At 46.0% G+C, this 17627-nt stretch overlaps 1 long non-coding RNA gene across 1 annotated transcript; it reads right to left on the reverse strand.

The window, feature by feature from the left end:
* Positions 1–3742: 3742 nt before the first annotated feature.
* LOC128315708 (uncharacterized) lies at positions 3743–9032 on the reverse strand. The gene is made up of 3 exons (XR_008298769.1): positions 6145–9032; positions 5921–6047; positions 3743–5663 (listed from the first exon to the last, which is right to left on the reverse strand). It is a non-coding gene; the product is annotated as an uncharacterized LOC128315708 (long non-coding RNA).
* Between the last annotated feature and the right edge of the window lie 8595 nt (positions 9033–17627).

A 17627-nucleotide genomic window follows, 5' to 3' on the forward strand; every position in this document is an offset into this window, starting at 1 on the left:
GGAACACCGGAGCGGGCCGCACCTCCGGCTCTGTGCGGACTGATGTTTCTTTTGCTTAATGGGCATTGAGTCACCTTGTGAAACGTCCTTCCTAATAGGGAGGTGGACTTATTCCTGCCCCAAAGCTACTGGGAGCCTATTTAGGAAGACGCTCCTCTCACACACACCCCTCCACCTCTGATGAACAGCGTTGCTGTCACTCGGTTAAGCAACTTGCCAGGGGGGAGGAAGTCACCTTGCTGGGAGTCCTCTGCCTGAGGACTGAGTTTAGAGGAGGGAGAAATCTGAACTGCCCGGTGATTGCCATGCACAGACGCAATGCTATGGGGGTACTTAGTAGTGCCCTTGGAGGGAGACCCAGTTCTTGACCTCGAGGAACACCAGCCAGTGGCTCTTCCCTCCATGTGCTTTCGTGTGCTGTTTGTTCTGGTGAGATCTTGCTGGTACCCTCAGAGTGCCTAAGTAGGCTCGTTGCTGATCGCACTGTACTGAATCTTGCTAGAACCTTGTGAATGTGCTCGCTGGGCAGTCGTGGAGGCTCCCTGTGCCACATGTGTGTGTGGGGGTTGGGGGCATACAAATGGCTTTGAGTGTCAGTTCCCATGTCAGTCGGAATTCTGTGCTAACAGAGCGCATCTGCTCTGTATTTTACAGATGAGGATATTGAGTCCCAGAGAGGAAACGATTTGCCCCTTTCCCTGAGCTAAGCCGGCAGGGTCGCTCCCGAAATCTAGGTCTGCAGATTCAGCCCAGCGCCCTTCCCTGAACGTCACACAGCTCCTGTCATGATCATGAGATTTGTTGAAGCCACAGGACTGCGTGATGGTTGTACATATGTGGATTTTAGTGCCCCAGTGGCATGGACCCCTCTGTCAGTCCACGGCCCGAGCCCGGTTCCACGACACATGGCGAATGGCCACTCGTGTGGTCTCAGAACTGGGTGCCTGAGGATGTCCCGATCCCCTGGGATAGTGCCTTCTGCACCCCGTGTGCCCTTCTCCTCTACTTGTCTTTTCCTTTTGGGGCCCTGCGGTTCCCGTGTGGAGGCAGGCAGCCCCATGCGGAGCCGAATTTCAGCCCCGTGAAGGGCATTAGCATAGACACCATACATTCTTGAAGAGCCAGGATGTAGTTTTCAGGTGGATATACTTCCGTTTTAAGAACACTTGCTTTGACATGCTCTGAGATCAAGAAGGGGACTGCCCGTGTCTCCAGAGGATTCCCTTGGTGCTTTCTCTGGGTTAGAACTTGTCTCAAGAAATGGTTTTGCCCTGCAAGCTTCTAACATCTCTTCCCTTATTGGCTGGGAGCTTTTGTGCAATGGATTTTACTGATAAGCTACTAAATTTAAATCTGGCAATTACACGGTGTGAATTACTTCAGGGAACTTCCTCGATTTTAGGCCAGGACTGCAATCAAGCCCCAGGCTGTCAGGATTTGGAGTTTTTCCAGTCGTGGTGATGGCTCACCCTCCATACGCTCTTATTTCGGTACACAGTACAGAACGGATCAGGATAATTCACTGGATTTAGGGATCCGAATAGTTAAACGATCACCCATCACGGGACGTGTGCTGGAGTTCAGCTAGCCTCATTCACATCTCCTCCTGATTTTGTGCCTTGGCCCCTTCTTAGAGAAGAACTACTCCATTTCCTAACTTCTCAAGGGGCCAACCAGAGTTTGCTTTAGTTGCTCCCCCCCCCCCCCCCCCCCCCCCCCCCCCCCCCGCCCAGCTGTGTGCCAAATTTCTCGCAGCCCTTTTCTCAGGAATACCCTACTCTGTTTGGGCTGCCACAGGCCTTTTAGCTTAACTGTTGGTCTTGTTGATTTTCCGGTATTGGCTTTTCTCCTGCTGCCTCTGGGGTTCCTCATTTTCTTCTCTGCTCCCTTGGTCTCAGGTACTGGTTGCTCTTTTGGCTTTATTGCCTATTAGAAGTATGGGCAGGCGGCAATTGCTACACTTTGACCTCTGGTGGTTCTTCCCCTGGAGGGCTGGTGTTAAAGAGGCCAGGAAAGCAGAGAGCTGGGAACAGGAGGGAGAGGAGCCCAAGTCAGCCTGCTGATTGCTCCTTAATGTAGCCAGATGTTAAGTACTAGGAGAAGAGTAAATGAAAGCAGGCTTTTCTCTCGGTCCCTACAAAGCCCTTCTCTTTGTCACTTGCCTTGACCCCTTAGCTACTCTTTGCTTTCTGGGTTCTACAAATGACTAGCATTTATTACCTCAGGTACAGACGGAATTAGAAATGCCTCTGTAGGCTGGTCTGGAAACCTAATCACTTTGATGACTGTTACTGTGAGAAGCTGTGTTGTGAGTTTTGGGTAAATTTCGAGCATTCCTTAGGCATATGAGCCATCTGCATGTTTAGGTAAGTAGATCGATCCTTTGTTGCTCGGTCTTTTTAAAGCTGGTAGTTCATTTTAGAATCTAAAGCTATAATGACAGATAGTTTTGAAGGTATCTTAAATGGGCAAAAAGCCTACTCTTTTTTGGCATTAAATCTCGTTTGTTACCTCCACACACTTCTGAGAGGTCTACATTTTCCTTTCCATCAGTGTCTTTCAGAGGATTGTGTTTTGGTCTCGGGATAATTGTGCTTTAAGAATACAGCATATGGTTGGGGACTTGCTTTTAAAGTATTATACAGAGTTTTCTCATTTTAGAATAGTTTTTTGTTCCCCCTTGGCCGACTTGACTAAATACCGTAAACTCAAGAAGCACTCCATGGGTGCAGGTCTGGTATCGATTATCATTAATTCTTCCTTTTATGACTTTGCCACTTAAATACACATTTAGAAACAAACCAAATAAACATTAAATAGCATAAGTAGATTTTTGACTTGGGTGGTCCAGTGAGTTTCAACATGTGCTTATGCTTTGAAAGGTGGTTATGAAAACATTATATTTAAGCAACCCATTAAATGATTGCAATAGATTTGTTTTGAAATGTATTAATACAGATATATTTAAAAAGAAATCTTGGATTATTTATAACTTCTGTACAAAGTAGCTAAAAAAAAGGTAAATTTTTGCCCATATAAGGTGTTAGTCACTGTATTTCAGCTTGGCTGGTATAACCTGATGGGTTTCAAAGGCACGCCATTGGGCAAGTCACATGACTTCCTAAGTTCTCGTTGTTTCATTAATGACAGGCGAGATAAACTAGTTGGCTCTTAAGCTTTTCTGAAACTCTAGGATGCTGCAATTCTGTGACTTTAAAAGTTGATATTTAAAAGAATCCTATGAAGCAGAAAATACAGTATTTACTTCACAATATACATGGAGAGATGGCACGTTCTGGAATGATCAATAAAGGTCTAAAAATAGCCTATAATCCTAAGCCTTCTTTAAAAAGTCAGTCTTTATTTATGGCCTTGTTTAGTGAACTGTGCACACTGTTGGGAAAATAGATGGGGCATCTGGAAAAAATACTAAAATATTTATGGGCAGAGACTATACCTCAACACCTTAAATAACTTGTATTTCTTTCTACGTGTGGTGATAATGCCATCAAATGCAAGGTCAACTATGTGAATCAGCCCCATTAGAATAACTTTGGAATTGGGCCAATGGTGTTCTGTTGGTTTCTGGATTGTGTGTTAAAACTTGGAGCTTGGAGAGGAAAGCTTTTACTCCTACAGGTTGGCATTTTGCTTGCAACTCCCCAGAACAGAAAGGCGTCCTCCTTTTTGTTTCTGTTTGTCTTCCATACCTCGTGGTGATCATTGTTGTTGCCTTGAGGGGTTTTTTTTGTGTGTGGGTTGGGGGGGGGGGCGGTAATTAGTTGTCTAAGTTAATTCTCTTAAGGATTCTTAACTGGTTTCCTTGAGGAAGAATTGGGGATTAGGGAGTGATCTCCCAAAAACATTGTAGAGAAGGTGTTGTATGAGGTACATTAAATGTTTAAAAAAAAAAAAAAGGCCCCATAATGTAACCTGTTCGCAAAATCAGACAGTGGCTCCTGTAAGCAGAGCCTGGGGCAAGCCATTTTGATTTGTCACAGAGGTGGCTCTTGGGCAGATGCTAATGGCACATGAAGGCAGAGTGACCACAGTGTTTAGTGTAGGTTCCTTTGATCACTCGTAACTGGTTTTAATATTATACCAGCATTTTATCAGAAACCAAAATATTTCTCCGTGTTCTAACCCTGGCTATTGTGTGTTTTTCCTCCCTCTCTGAACCTGTAGAAGGCTGGCTGTTGTGTCAATATCGCATGTCAGCAAGTCTCTTAAGAAAAACTGTAGCCCTAAGGACTTAAGAGCATTTGATTCCCATTTGTCCCAGGATGCTGGGGGGAGGGGGGCAGAGGTCATATCTTGATACCCCTGGACCCTACTCAGTGCCTGGTATATGGTGGGGGTCTCCTGTTGGGCAGGGCTTCTGAGGACCCTGCAAGAATCTTCCATTAGAATCTTAAACTGCCTAGCATTTAATTGATCATGGAAGACAGAATAAAATGAACTTGGTTCCTTTTGTCCTTCTGTTATTTCTTCAGAAATGAGGGTCTCTCCGCCCTTTACAAACCAGTATAATCCTATAAATGCAGAGTTAAAGTGTATCCATTAATATTCATGCTTAGCAATAGTGGATAAAAAACAAATATCCTGCCTCTCAGCAATAGGCTAGTGAAGTATGATTAAATTTTTAGAAATCGAAGAGGCAAAAGAGAGTGTAGATGGCTTGATAGGCTCATAAGTTGCTTACAGTGGAAGAGAGTCTGACCACATCTATGCTGGCTGTTTTTCTGGGGGATGCTTGGGCTGCTGGAGATACATGGATTTGTTCCTATCTCTACTTATAATGTGGCCGTTTAGGTCTTTACTGTGAGTTCTGTGGCCATATCTTTGCCACCTTCTAGCTTGGCTTGATATTTTGAGACTTGTCGAGGGTTTCCCATTCCACCATCTAGGCCTCCTGCCTTCTGATCGTTGCACTCACCGCCTCTGTGCTGGCAGTGATGTTGGAGGCACAGGTCTGTGCAGCTATTTCTATGCCCAAGCTTCCCTGGTGCTCAGAGGCAGAACCTGTGTTTGTCAGTTGGTGGTTTAGATGAGTTACAGGTAAAACACGATGCAAGTCTCTGTCTCGATGCTTATCTTTTGCCCCAGCAGAAGCAGACAGAGAGGGAGATAAATGTTTGGCAGCCTTTGTTTAAAAAAGGAGCTGCTGGTGTCTAGAACAATCCCAGCCTCTAAAACATAATATAGGGCTTTGGAGGTGGGGGAAAGACAGCAGAAAGCTTTACACCCGAAGCCTAGTGTTGAGTTAGGGCTCGTAAAATCTGACTATTTCTCAAAGACCAAAACAGGTCATCTTGGAACGTGAAGGTGTTCATTTTATAGAGAGAATGAAATCTTCAGTGCCAGCACGTCCCAGGATGGGTTCGTAAAGTCACGATAGATGTGAAGCCTCTCATTCGAAATGCTTCCATTGGTATCGTGTGCTTAGCACGTTGTAGGATATCCAGAGGAGTCCAAGGGCTGCGTGCAGGTCTGTTGTTATGATAGCAGTGCTTCCTTGATCTGGAACAGATTAAGGCTAAGGGATGGGGTGACTGCTTCTTAGGTCATGCTGAGGCACCCTTGTGAGGGGAGCAGCCTGGGGGCGGGGGGTGTGCTGGTAGCTGGGCCAGCCTTTGCTTGTAGTTGCCTGGAGTCCGGAAAAACTGCAAGAAGAAATTACTCACAGACTCCTGCCACCTGCTTCAGATCATGCTGAAGTGACCATGGTAGATCCGTGACCCTCCCTGCCTGCTTCTCAACAAGCCCACAGTTCTGTGAGGGAAAGGACCTGGGTTAGAGGGATTATTCATTTTATTTTAGCCCCACAAGTTCCTCTTTATTATGACCTTTTTAGCCCAATTAAAACTGTTCAGTGAAGAAACTGATATGTAAGCAAAAGTAAGAAGATGAGGTCACTTACCTTAATTTCCTTAAGCCTTTAATCATTGTAAATAAAGATCTGGTTTCTTTGGAGTTTGCAGTGATGTCTTAGTTTTGTGGTGATTGGTGGACTGTTGGCAGATTGAGTCATCGTTTGACTTGAAGATCTAGAATAACATACCATCTGTCAAGAAATGATGACAGTAGTTGGTCTTGACACACCAAAAGTTGCATTTATGGAACAACCTAAGATTTTTTAGTTACCGTAGTATACCTGGAATCATGCCGTTGCTACCCAATGGCCTTTTGAAGGTGGGACTGACTTCCTGTTTCCACGGGGCCCTTGGCCAGTATAGAGCTGAGCACGAGACTTGCTTATTCCATAGCTCTTGGCGCACAGTAGGCGTTCAGTAAACACTTGATCGGCAGCTGCTGGCAGTTGCAGGCCTCTTGGGTGAATTCTGAGATGGATGGGGGGTGAGGCTGTGTTTTCATTCACCAGCCCGAATTGCACTGCCTGGGCTCCCACGGTACCATCCTGATAGGATGGTCTTTGGCATTTACTGTTCTTCTGCAGACTCCCCTTAGGGGCGGTGTCTGGCAGCAGTAGAGTTTGAATCTTGCTCCCTGTTGGCCTTCCTCTACGCCGCCGCTCTGAAGGCTTTGTGTGCGTGAGGAAAGTCGTCCCCCTGGCCTGGTCACCCAATTTTGGCAGAGGATCAACGGCTGAGCCTCCAGCCCCGCAGATGTACCACTCAGCTGGTCTCCGGACACCGATGACGTGCAAGCAATCCCCCACGCTAAACTCGAAGATGAGAATTTTTTCTTTGAAATTTAAAAGAAGGATAAAAATGTGGTTGCTTTTCAGCCTAGATTGATGAGCTGGTGTGGGGGGAAGGCCGGCCTTTGAAATCTATAGGCCTCATGTTGCAGGCCTGACCCCGCCGACCCCGGTAGATTAGTAATGGTCTACGCAGCCTGCTCTGTCAGCACGTCTGGCAGGGCACCCACAGATGGTGCCAGTTGGAGAAAATCGCAGCCCAGCGCCGCACCACAGCCTCGCCTTGGCGGTGCTGCCTCGGGGGGAGGAGCCGAGACCGGGTCCTTTACAGACGTGTTCGTGCCCCGCGCTGTGGACCAGACCTGGAAGGAAGCCGGTCCAGGTTTAGGATGCGTTTGCCGGTCACGACTTCAGTCGTGCTTTCTTGAGCTCGCTCAGGCCTTCTGCCCCGCTGAGCAGCTGGGATTTGTACTGGGTCTGTGGCCTTGGGCTTGTTCGGCAAGGAATTTGAAACTAGAACTGATCTCATTCCAGGGAGTCCAGCATAATGCGATACTTGTTTTCCTACAGTCAGTGAGCCTCAGGAAAATGCGAGTGGGATGCAAGGCGGGGGGCTGGGAAGGGGGAGGCAGGAGTCTTTAGAGTTGGAGTCATCAACCCCTGGGAAAGAAGAATTTCACTGGAGAAAGCCACTTCCGCGACCAGCTTCTGGGTTGCCGGGTGGTACCCTGGGTTGGTGAACACTCCTGTGTGGTGTCAGCCCTGGAAGTGGGGACTCTGCTCCCCACAGGTGGGAGGGAAAAGGCCCTCCTTGGCGCGTAGCCATCGACCGGGGGCTAGGCTTCTAACCAAGTCGAGGGGAGCCTGCTCTTTGGACTTAGACGTTTTATTCTTTGAAAATTCTGCTTGGAGTCGAAAGTCCGGGGTTGAGGGCGCGTACCCTCAGAACGCCCCTCCACCCGAGCCACATCTCAGTAGGTGGAGGGCAGGCTGAAAAAATCCCAGTGTGGAGCAGATGTGCGGGGCCCCATGGCAGGGGCTTGCTCGGTTGGCCCCGGCCTCGGCCCGTTTGTGACTTTGTACTCTTTTTGCCAAAACTTTCTTCTGGAAGTCTCCACCCGGGTTAGTCTGGCTTTGTACCTTGTCACTGTTTAACGGACTCATTGGGTTCCTCTTGAGTTTGAGGAAATCTGTTTGATTTCTTGAGTTTTCCTCAGAGATGCCACTGTTGGAAAACGCGAGCCGCTTTTAAGCGTTCACTTCGGAGGAGCGGACCTGGGCTCCATGAAGGCAGTTCATTTCTTCCTCCCGAAGATGGAAGGACATAGGTCGCTTCAACACACCTGGTGCTTCCGAAATTGGGCCGTGGGCCGTGGCCCGGAGGGCGACATGAAGGAGGAAAAAGGACGTTTGCTAAGTGCACGCCGTGGGTACGCACCCACATGAGCCTTGCTGGCTGCGGCGCGGAGGGAGGGCCCCTCGGGAAGCCTGCGGACATCTGACGGAGGCGTGGCTCTCCTTGGCCAATTGAGCCCGGCTCGGGCAGGATAGCTTTGGGACTCGAGGGGAGACTGAAGGGGAAAGTCAAGGTTGCCTCCCAAGCCGGAGGCGGGAGAAACCGGGAGATGATGAAGTGGGTTGGCAAGAGGAAGAGGAATTCTGTTTTAAGCCGTCGGTAGTTGGAACACCCATTAGATTCTTGGATTTCTGGGTCGGGATTTGGGCACGGAGGTCTGGCCTAGAGAGGCATTTGGGAGTTAACACGTAGTAATGGTACAAGAGAAGGGGGAGAAATGGGCAAGTCCGGAGAGGACGAAAAGCGAGCTCCCAATTCTCTTCCCCGCTCCGGTGTTTGAGCAGCGACAGGTATTTGCTGAGAGAAGACCCTAACGAAAAGTACTTCGTGATTGTCAGGGTCAGGCTGGTTGTGTATTTGATTGGAAAACTCATAAGAGTCTTGGCAATGCAGACACAAATTCTTAACCCTGAAGCAGAATCTTGGAGTACTTTGGGCCATTTCACAGATGCTCTACCATTTGAAGTAGATGCCAGAACAAACGAGGAGACGGACGGTGGAGAGGCTGGAGCCCACAAAGCAAGCATCTGCTGGTTATTGAGTTGCAGGAATAGCAGAGGGACAAGTGGACGGCAGGGGCCAAGAATAAAACCTGGTCAAGAGGCCACATCCACCCAGCTTGGCAGACAGGCCCGGTGGCTTTGGTAATGACACTGGTGCCTGCTGTATGTGAGCCTTTCCACCGAGTTTAAAAAAGGCTTTCCTCTAACTACCGGGTCGCCCAGAAGTTGGGCTCCTTCTGCCCTTGGTGGTTTTCTTCCTGTGGAATCAGTGCTGTGTCTGCTGACTCCACCATCGTACTTGTGGTCCTGCCCCGAGCCCCTAGGAGGTTTGTGAGGACATGCCCTTGTGGACGAGCCCAGCAGAAACCACATGACTTCACGGCTAGACTGGCACACGTGGACTTGACCAAAGCTTTGTCGCTTTGTCTTTTTCGATTTCTCTCCCCGCCCCCTCCCTTTTTGTTCTCTGAGTACTTTTGGAATAAATAATATGTAATTAAAATCATTAGAAATTTCATGGCAAGGCTTACTACTAGTGGTGAGGGATTATTAACACCGGAACTTCCTTTGGATTAATACTTACATTTTGACTGGAACTCCCTTTTTTATACCCACATTCACCACCAATTCTATTTTAAGTATTCTAACTCTGGGAATGACATAGGAAGGAAAATAGACCCACAACTTTGGAGGAAAAAAAAATTCAGGAAATAATTTTGTAGCCTTTTCCTTTGTATGCCCCCACTGTACATGAAGTCCCAGAATAAATATCCGTGAGACTTTTCACTTTCACTCATTTTCTGGGGTTTGCTTGTGTTGCGTTCTGGGAGAAGAGACCCGTAAGCACTAGTTCCTGATGCATTTTATGTCCTTCGTTAGAAGGAAGACAGTTTGCTGAGACTAGGATATCCTAAATATTTGCAGCTGGAATACTTCTGGCATCTGCTGAAGGTTGTGTTTTAAAATGCCATTATGTTGTGCATAAATGTGCTCTTTTTTGTGTGTGTGCCACTGTGAGTGTTGTTTATTTTTAATGTTCATCCACCTTTATGTAAATAATAAGTGGTAAAAGTGAAGTCCAGCTTTCCTCCTGCACCCCACCTCCCCCCTTGTCTGTCATTTACTGGCACTGGGCTGCCTTTTGGAACTCAAAGACATGCATGAAATGGTCTCTGCCCTCAAGGAGCTTAGTGTCCCATAGTGGTGGATGTAGAAATAGATGCTTTTAGTTCAGTGTGATCAGGGCTGTGGGAGTATACTCCATTCTAGGGGGCACTGTTGGGAACATAGTCTCTTGGAATTAACTGTACCTCATTCTTGAAGATCCAGTCTAGAAAGAGGGGTGGTCTGGGTCTTAAATACCATGGGATAGGTGGATCGCTATGGTTGGTCATCCCGTATCAGCAAGCTCTAAGGTGGGGGGTGGTGGTGTGGCAGTTGGAAAGGCTGGAAAGCAGAGCCAAGGTCAGAGCTTGACCTAGAGTTGATGTTACCTATGAGGGGTGTTGGCTAGTAAATGGTCTCCTGCTGGTATGGAGGATGAGAGGGATTGAGAAAGGGTAGGAGAGCCTGGCTAGGGTATCCACTTGGGTGGTTGTTGGCAAATCGGATGAAGGCCTAAGTTAAGGCGGGGACCCCGAGCAAACTCATGAAGAGAAAGGTGTCAGAACGATGTGGAGATGAAATTGGTGGGACTTGTTAATTCTTATGGTGCTGTGTTTGTAGGGAGTGGTAGCAGGGGAGGCGTGGGGCTCTCCTCTTGGTAGCTGAAATGACTGGGTAGCCATCACTGTTGGGATTATGAACAGAAGGGGAAGAGTTCTGTGGGGAGACCAGTTGTGAGTTTGTGTCATTAGTGTTTCTTGAATACTTTCAAACTACATCTTGGGGGCGCCTGGGTGGCTCAGTTAAGTGTCCGACTCTTGGTTTCAGCTCAGGTGTAATCTCATGGTTCATGGGATAAGCCCTGCATCAGGCTGTGTGTGGACAGTGCAGATCCTATTTGGGATCCTCCTTCCCTTTCTCTCTGCCCCTTGTCTGAGCACTCGCGCACGCTCTCTCTCTCAAAATAAAAAAAACCCACTGTATCTTGGGTGCTGTTTGACTACTTGATAAAAGTTGAAGTATGTGTTCAAGTCCAGCAGCACTGACTGTGAAAATTGGGGGCTACAGGAATTACTGCACGGAGAGGGCCTTGATGTCTAGACACATGGATTTAGGAGGATTGGAATTGCCCTGATCTCCTATTTTCTACTTGAAAGCTGGTCTTTTAAGCCAACATAAAGCCCTTAAGCTATGTCTTTGTGAGTTGCGTCCAGTTTATGCGTCCTTCTTGCTGTCTCTACTGCTACCACACTTCCTGTGTAGTCTACTCCCGTGATGGTCTGCTCTCCACAGAGCAGGTAGCACGGTCCTTCCAGAACACTAGTCAGATTATCTATCCTCTGCTTAAACCTCTGAAGACTTCTCATTTCACTGAAAGGAAGGGCGTGTACGTGCGCGCGCGCACACACACCCACCCACCCACCCACACACACACACACACACACACCCTGAAGCTGTTGGTTGGGTTCCCCAGGATGTGGACTCAGAGGTTTGAGGAAGGCTCTAGGAAATAACCCCTATGAGGGGTGAGGGAAGTAGGATTGTGTAGAGCAAGAGATGGAGTTTGGATGCAGTTGTAGGAGCAGACACCTGATGTTACAGTGATCTTTGAAGTTGAAATGGCCTTTCAGACCCATTCTTGCTCTCCTTAGTCTATACGTGGCTGAATATACCTGAGCAGGGGTTTGAAATTCTTGTGGGGCAGTTTCCCTTGTCAGTCTGCTCCTGGAGAAGGACTTAACTGGGGCCCATTGGCAAGGAGCCTTTCCAGGAGTTAGAGGAGTTAAGTGTTTTGGTGCTGGCGGGATTTCTGGACGGTAGACAACAACATCCACCACATGCAGCCTGAAAGTCTCTGTGTGGTCTCCCTACTCGTTCCTGCTGCCCCTGTGACCTCATCGTCTATTTTCTCCTTTGCTCATGTCGCTGTAACCACATTGTCCGTGTATCCCTTTGACTTCATATACATTTAGTTGGTGTTGCCTGCTGGGAAAGTAGACTCCATGAGGATGGAGACTGCTGACCGTTTGTGTCCTTTTTTTTTTTAATGTTTATTTTTGAGAGACCATGAGTGGGGAGAGGGAGAGAGAGAGTGACAGAAAGAGACAGGGAAACACAGAATCTGAAGCAGGCTCCAGGATCTGAGCTGTCAGCACAGAGCCGGACCCTGGGCTCGAACCCATAAGCCATGAAGATTATGACCTGAGCTTCGAAGTCAGATGTGAACCGACTGAGCCACATAGGCGCTCCTGTGTGATTTTTTGATGGTGTGTTTTAAAAGATATTTTTGGAAAAGATAGCCTATTAAGTGCTTTTCCTTTGGAAAAGTAAATATTCAAAGATTGAGAAGTACAAATGAACTACAATTTAAGGGGTAGTTGATACTGTGGTCTGATTATTTTGGGACTCTTTGAGACAAATTCACGTAGAGCATTTTACTGGTGATGGATTTATAAAATAGACTTGATAAACACTAGTTTTCAACGCTACATCTATTGTATGAAATAACGTGAACCTGTTGTGCCTTTTAAGGGTGTACTACTTTGTCATTGCAATAACATCTTCTATTGGACAAGCTCCAATTGAAATAAATATTTATCCGAAGGCAGAAATGATGCTATTAATAATTCAGAAGAGTTTTCAATTAAGCATTAACAATATCATTGCCTTTGGCGGCAATCTGCTTGAGCTCATAATATCGAATTATTTTTCTCAATGGAGCTAAAGTTAAACCTCAGATAACCAGAACTCAGGGATTCCACCTTTAAAAAAAGTGTTTTTTATGTTTATTTTTGAGAAGGAGAGAGCATGAGCTGGGGGACGGGGAGCAGAGAAAGAGGCAGACATGGAATCTGAAGCAGGCTCCAGGCTCTGGGCTGTCAGCACAGAGCCCGACGCAGGACTCGAACTCCCAAGCCGTGAGATCATGACCTGAGCCCAAGCTGGACATTTAACTGACTGAGCCACTCAGGTGCCCCACGAATTCCACCTCTTTAATCAACATGTGCTCTTTGAACATCTGTTAAGAGAAATCTAGAAATCGTAAAATAGATCGAGGATTTTTTTTTTTAAGTGTCCCTTCCCAGGCATATCTGGTTTTCTGTTGATATTTGGCCTAGTATTCTAGGACCACATCCTCACAGTTGCCTCCATTAAAAATTCTGATTGAAAAGCATCATGAACTACTTGAAAATTCTATCAAAGAAAAATTATGTTCATTACATGGAAACATGAGCTAACGAATGCATCTCCTAAAGATGTCAGTGATAGGTGTCCTTCTACCGGATGGGGGAGGGACTTGGATCATCTGTACTGTTCCTGCTCTCGCGGGTCCCCCGCCCCCATCAGAAGGCTAGCTAATTTTCCGTGAATAAGAAACTCCATTTATTAAAACATCCCATTCAACATAGCATGTTTAGCGCACATGCTTTGGGCCAGAATATAAGATGTGGTGATTATAGACTTGCGCATGAGTTTTCTTCATTTCCTGAAGCAATAGTTGATGTTTCTGCATTGCAGGTAAAGAGAAAGTGATTCCTCAGGCTCCCAGAGGTGTCTAGAATACTTACGTTATCGGGCATACTTCCTTGGTATGTGTGTGTGTGAGGGGGCGGAAAACAATAAGAGTGGTGTTACATTCAGATTTTACCTACGTGAATTTTTCTTTTCTGGCTAGGATATATTTGTGTCCATCATCCTTCCAGGTAGACTACTATCACTGTCACTCCTTCGTGTTCACCCCCAATTTTTTAATCAAAAGGCACTTTCCCACCTCAGACACCAATTATTACAATGGCATGATTTGCCAGACAAACATGACTCAGTAGTGGTATTTGAGCAACAAATCAATGAGCAAATATTGATGCAACAGACTTGCCACATGAGTGTGACACCATCTGGGGTTCTGTACATGATTTATAGCGGAAGACACAGCATCTCTGACTTTAAGTGGCTCAAAATTAATTAATGGGAGATGGGAAAGAAACAGAAAAATTAGCCAAAGCTCTTGAACTCATTTTCACAGTTGCTCATGTATGAGTATCATTCATTCATTTGGTGTTTGCCGATCACTCTTGCTTGCTTGTCAGGAGATGTACTGAGGCTGGGATGAATGGGGAATGTGTGTGCCCTGATCCTCTGGGAGATTACAGATGGGGTATGTTTGACCATATAGTTAGTAAGATGGAGAGAGCATCTTCAGTGATCCAGAAATGAGTGAGGTAATTACATAAACTACTTAGGAGTAAATTGTCAGGAAGGCTTAATATCTAACTGCTGCAGAGAGCACTCTTCATCACTAGTAACAGGTGGATTTGCCTATGGGCCTCTAGAGTGAGTGAGTGAGTGTGTGTGTGTAGGCGGTGTTGGCAAGGGAATCCTGTTGAGTTGGGGTCTTTTGTATATTTCCAATGCCTTTTTCAGCTGTACTTGCCTTTTTTTTTTTTTTTTTTGACATGCTGTAATGTTAGAGCATAACGATGCTGGAGCCTGTAGTTCTGGTTTGAGGTCTGACTTTGCAACTTACCAGCTGTGTGAAATTAGACAAGTGACCTAATCTCCTTGAACCTCCACTTAAACAGCTGTAAAGAAGAGACAGAAGCTCTGAACTACTGCTTCGTGTACTCTTCGAGGGTTCAAGGGAGACCACGTGTAACACGAAAAGAAGTTGAAAGGTGACATTGTACGCATATTTGTTGTTAGTATTGAGTGGTTGTGAGGGATTGGTCCCCCTCGAGCACACCTACCCAACATGGTTTTCAGTTGTGGAAGATAATTGTGGCTGCATTCAAGGGATATGTTAGTTCGTGGGCTTAGTAGCGTTACTGCAAATGTAAGAGCCTTGTCTCCTGCCTTTGAGATTGACCAAGGGAAATTAATGAGTCAACTGGTAATTCCAGGCCTCTAAATTTTAACTGAAGTCAGGCTTGGACTTGGACGATTTGAAGGAATTCTGTACAGGCAGGCCATCCATACACATGCTTTCTTTTCAGTTTTATTGAGTAAATTTCTAAGCTATCAAAAGGATGCTCATTCTGTAATGTGCATCTGTGCAAATGTGACTTGAATGGAAGCCTGATGCAGGCTGGCAATTTCATGTATCGTGTTCACTGCTCTAACCCCAGGGCCTGGGGCAGGGCCTGGCCAATAACAGATGCTCGGTGGATTTTCCTTGAACTGTTGGCTCTTTGAAGACTGGTTGTTGTGTTTGAGGCACCCTGTAAGGTGTTTGGTAATAGTGGGAAAGTCCTCTCAGAGTCCATGACCTTAAGGACTCTAGCCTCTAAGAGATAGAAAAAGAAACGCAGAATGCAGTTCTCAACGAGTGCTCCAGTAGTGAGCTGGGTGGGGCAGGATAGCAATTGGGAAGACTTCATGGAGGTGTTGGTAATGATTATATTCCATATAATGTGTTCAAGAATGGTGTGTTCAGTTCCAAATTCAGGCAGTAAGAGGGTTTGTGGTTGGTGGAGAATTTAAAAACAATACAACTGACTGAAGGTTGGTTGGCTGTTTGAGGACTATGTGGAGAGCAATTGTAAAGTAAGACTGTGAGAAAATATCCTTCCCCCAGGGCTACTTTGGGCCTGCTCCCCACCCATCCCCCCGCACCCCTTCCTGTGCCTCAGCTTCTCTGGGTGGAGTTTGTCCCATTGAGATACTTGAGCTTCGGAGACAATGGTCTCCTTGAGAGAAGAGCCTTCTGGCTTGGTAATGATGATTTTACACAAGTGTTCTATTAAAAAACAAAAAAAAAAAAGAAAAAAGAAAAAAAAAACCTAAACTCTGAACACATATCTACTTCAAGATAACCCTAGTAAAAAGGAAACTGCCATAACTCGCAGAAGTCTGGAAAGTTTGTTTTTTTTTTTTTTTTGGTCTCCTTTAAAAGCAATGTAGTCTTAAAAAAAAGTGTACTCGACTTTAAAAATTGATCGTTGCTTGGATCAACCTCAGATACCATCAGACCTCTATTATAAAATAAAATGACCTTTGACTTGTTGAAAAATTTTTATAAAGATTTTTGAATTCTATCATTTTCATTTAGAATAGCCAAGATTGATCTACCAGTGGGTTATCGTTACGTGTTAAGCTTTTTGTTTCTGTACTTAAGGAAAAAGGGAATCCTTTTCTTGGATGAGCCAAAGTTCACAACTCAGTGGTCATCATTCACTGCCGAATTTTTATCTTAATATTTGCCATAATTTGGATGTTGTGCATGTTATAGGCTAATTAAGGACCTGTTCCGGCCCTGCTGCTTTGGGCATATGGAATGAGGTGGCACATGAGTCTCCATATCAATAGCAAACAAAAAAAAGAATTTAAGAAAGCTCTGAATTCCCTAGGACGGATTTGTGTTATTTGAAGCAGTCACTTTTCAAATGGTCCCTTATGGTGTGGTAGCCGTACCCACCAGAGGAGAGTTTTTAGCCAGCGAGTGCTACATCATTGATTATTGTGGACTAAATCATAACAGCCTATGAAGGTTCCATTGTGCTGAGCCTAGAACTAACAGGAGAACACGTGAGGTCAGATCGGAAGTGGATTTCAGAACGTACTAACCAAAGAAGAGGGAGATGGAAAACATTTACAGACGCCCATGGGTGAAGCAAAGACTTCAAGGGAAGGTACCAAACAACAGAACTGTGTCATTGTGTAACTTCCTAGCCCTTGGGATTTCTTAAGACAGGTTGAAGCTATTGCTAACGTAATTAACTCTTCACCCAAATTTAGCTGACTTGAACATGCACACACCTTGTGACCTTCCTCAGCTGTTCTCACGAGGGTTTCAAGTACTTAACTCCATTAATGAGAAAATGCAAGAAAATTGTTTGAATATTACAATCTCCTTGAAAGCTTCTACTTAGGCTAAGACCCTATGGGGGCAAGAATGACAGCCGGGACACAACAGTCCCGGAAGGGCAGTATCCTGCAGAAATTCCTACAGAATAACCTGGACCCCTCGGGACCACGAGACATGGCAGACGGGACTTGGAGAACCACACAGAAGTACAACAGCGATGGATACCTACTGCTTTAGAGCTGTTAAATGGGGTGCCAATGGACCCCTAGTTGGCACCGGAAGGAAGGGGACTGTTGGCTAGTTGGGGAACTTGTCTGCATAAAAACTGGCAGCATATCATAGGGAGAGTGGTTTTGAATGTGAGAACTTAGCTATGTTAAGGTTACGTTACATCTTGAGGTTTATTATGTGCCAAATATTGGACTAGACGTTTTGAGGTGTAAGGTAAGTGAACTAGAATCCTGTCTCCGAGTGACAGCTCTGGAAGATCTGCTTCTGGGAGGCTCTGGAACCTATCACAAGGCCTGGAAAGAACCCTGTGGATGTGTTAAATTAGCTAAAGTTAATCTTACTTACTCAGTCACTTAGTTATCCATTAGCCATTGTTTGGTGGAAAGTTGGGGACGAAAATCTACTTCTTGAGAATGTGATAAGGAAGGGAGTGGTTGGACAAGTGGGAGGATTACCAAGAGCAAACCGTGTCCAGAAAATTGAGGAAGAGATAATTTCCAGAAGGAAAGGGTGGGTCAGAGGCATCCCCTTTGACAGAGAATCCAAGTAAGATAAGTTCAGGACACGGGCAGTGATGGGGAGGTAACTGGTGCCTTTCAGGAGATGTGCTTAGGGGGAATGGTGTGGACTGGCTTACAGAAGCTTGAGGAAGACTCTTTTGAAAGAGGAGGGGGGTGTGTGTTTGTGAGAGATAAAGGGGGTGTTGTATGAATTCACCATTAATACCGTCAATTTGTAACTGTCCTTGGA

This window comes from Acinonyx jubatus, chromosome B2 (assembly GCF_027475565.1).
Source record: "Acinonyx jubatus isolate Ajub_Pintada_27869175 chromosome B2, VMU_Ajub_asm_v1.0, whole genome shotgun sequence".
Classification (NCBI taxonomy): domain Eukaryota; kingdom Metazoa; phylum Chordata; class Mammalia; order Carnivora; family Felidae; genus Acinonyx; species Acinonyx jubatus.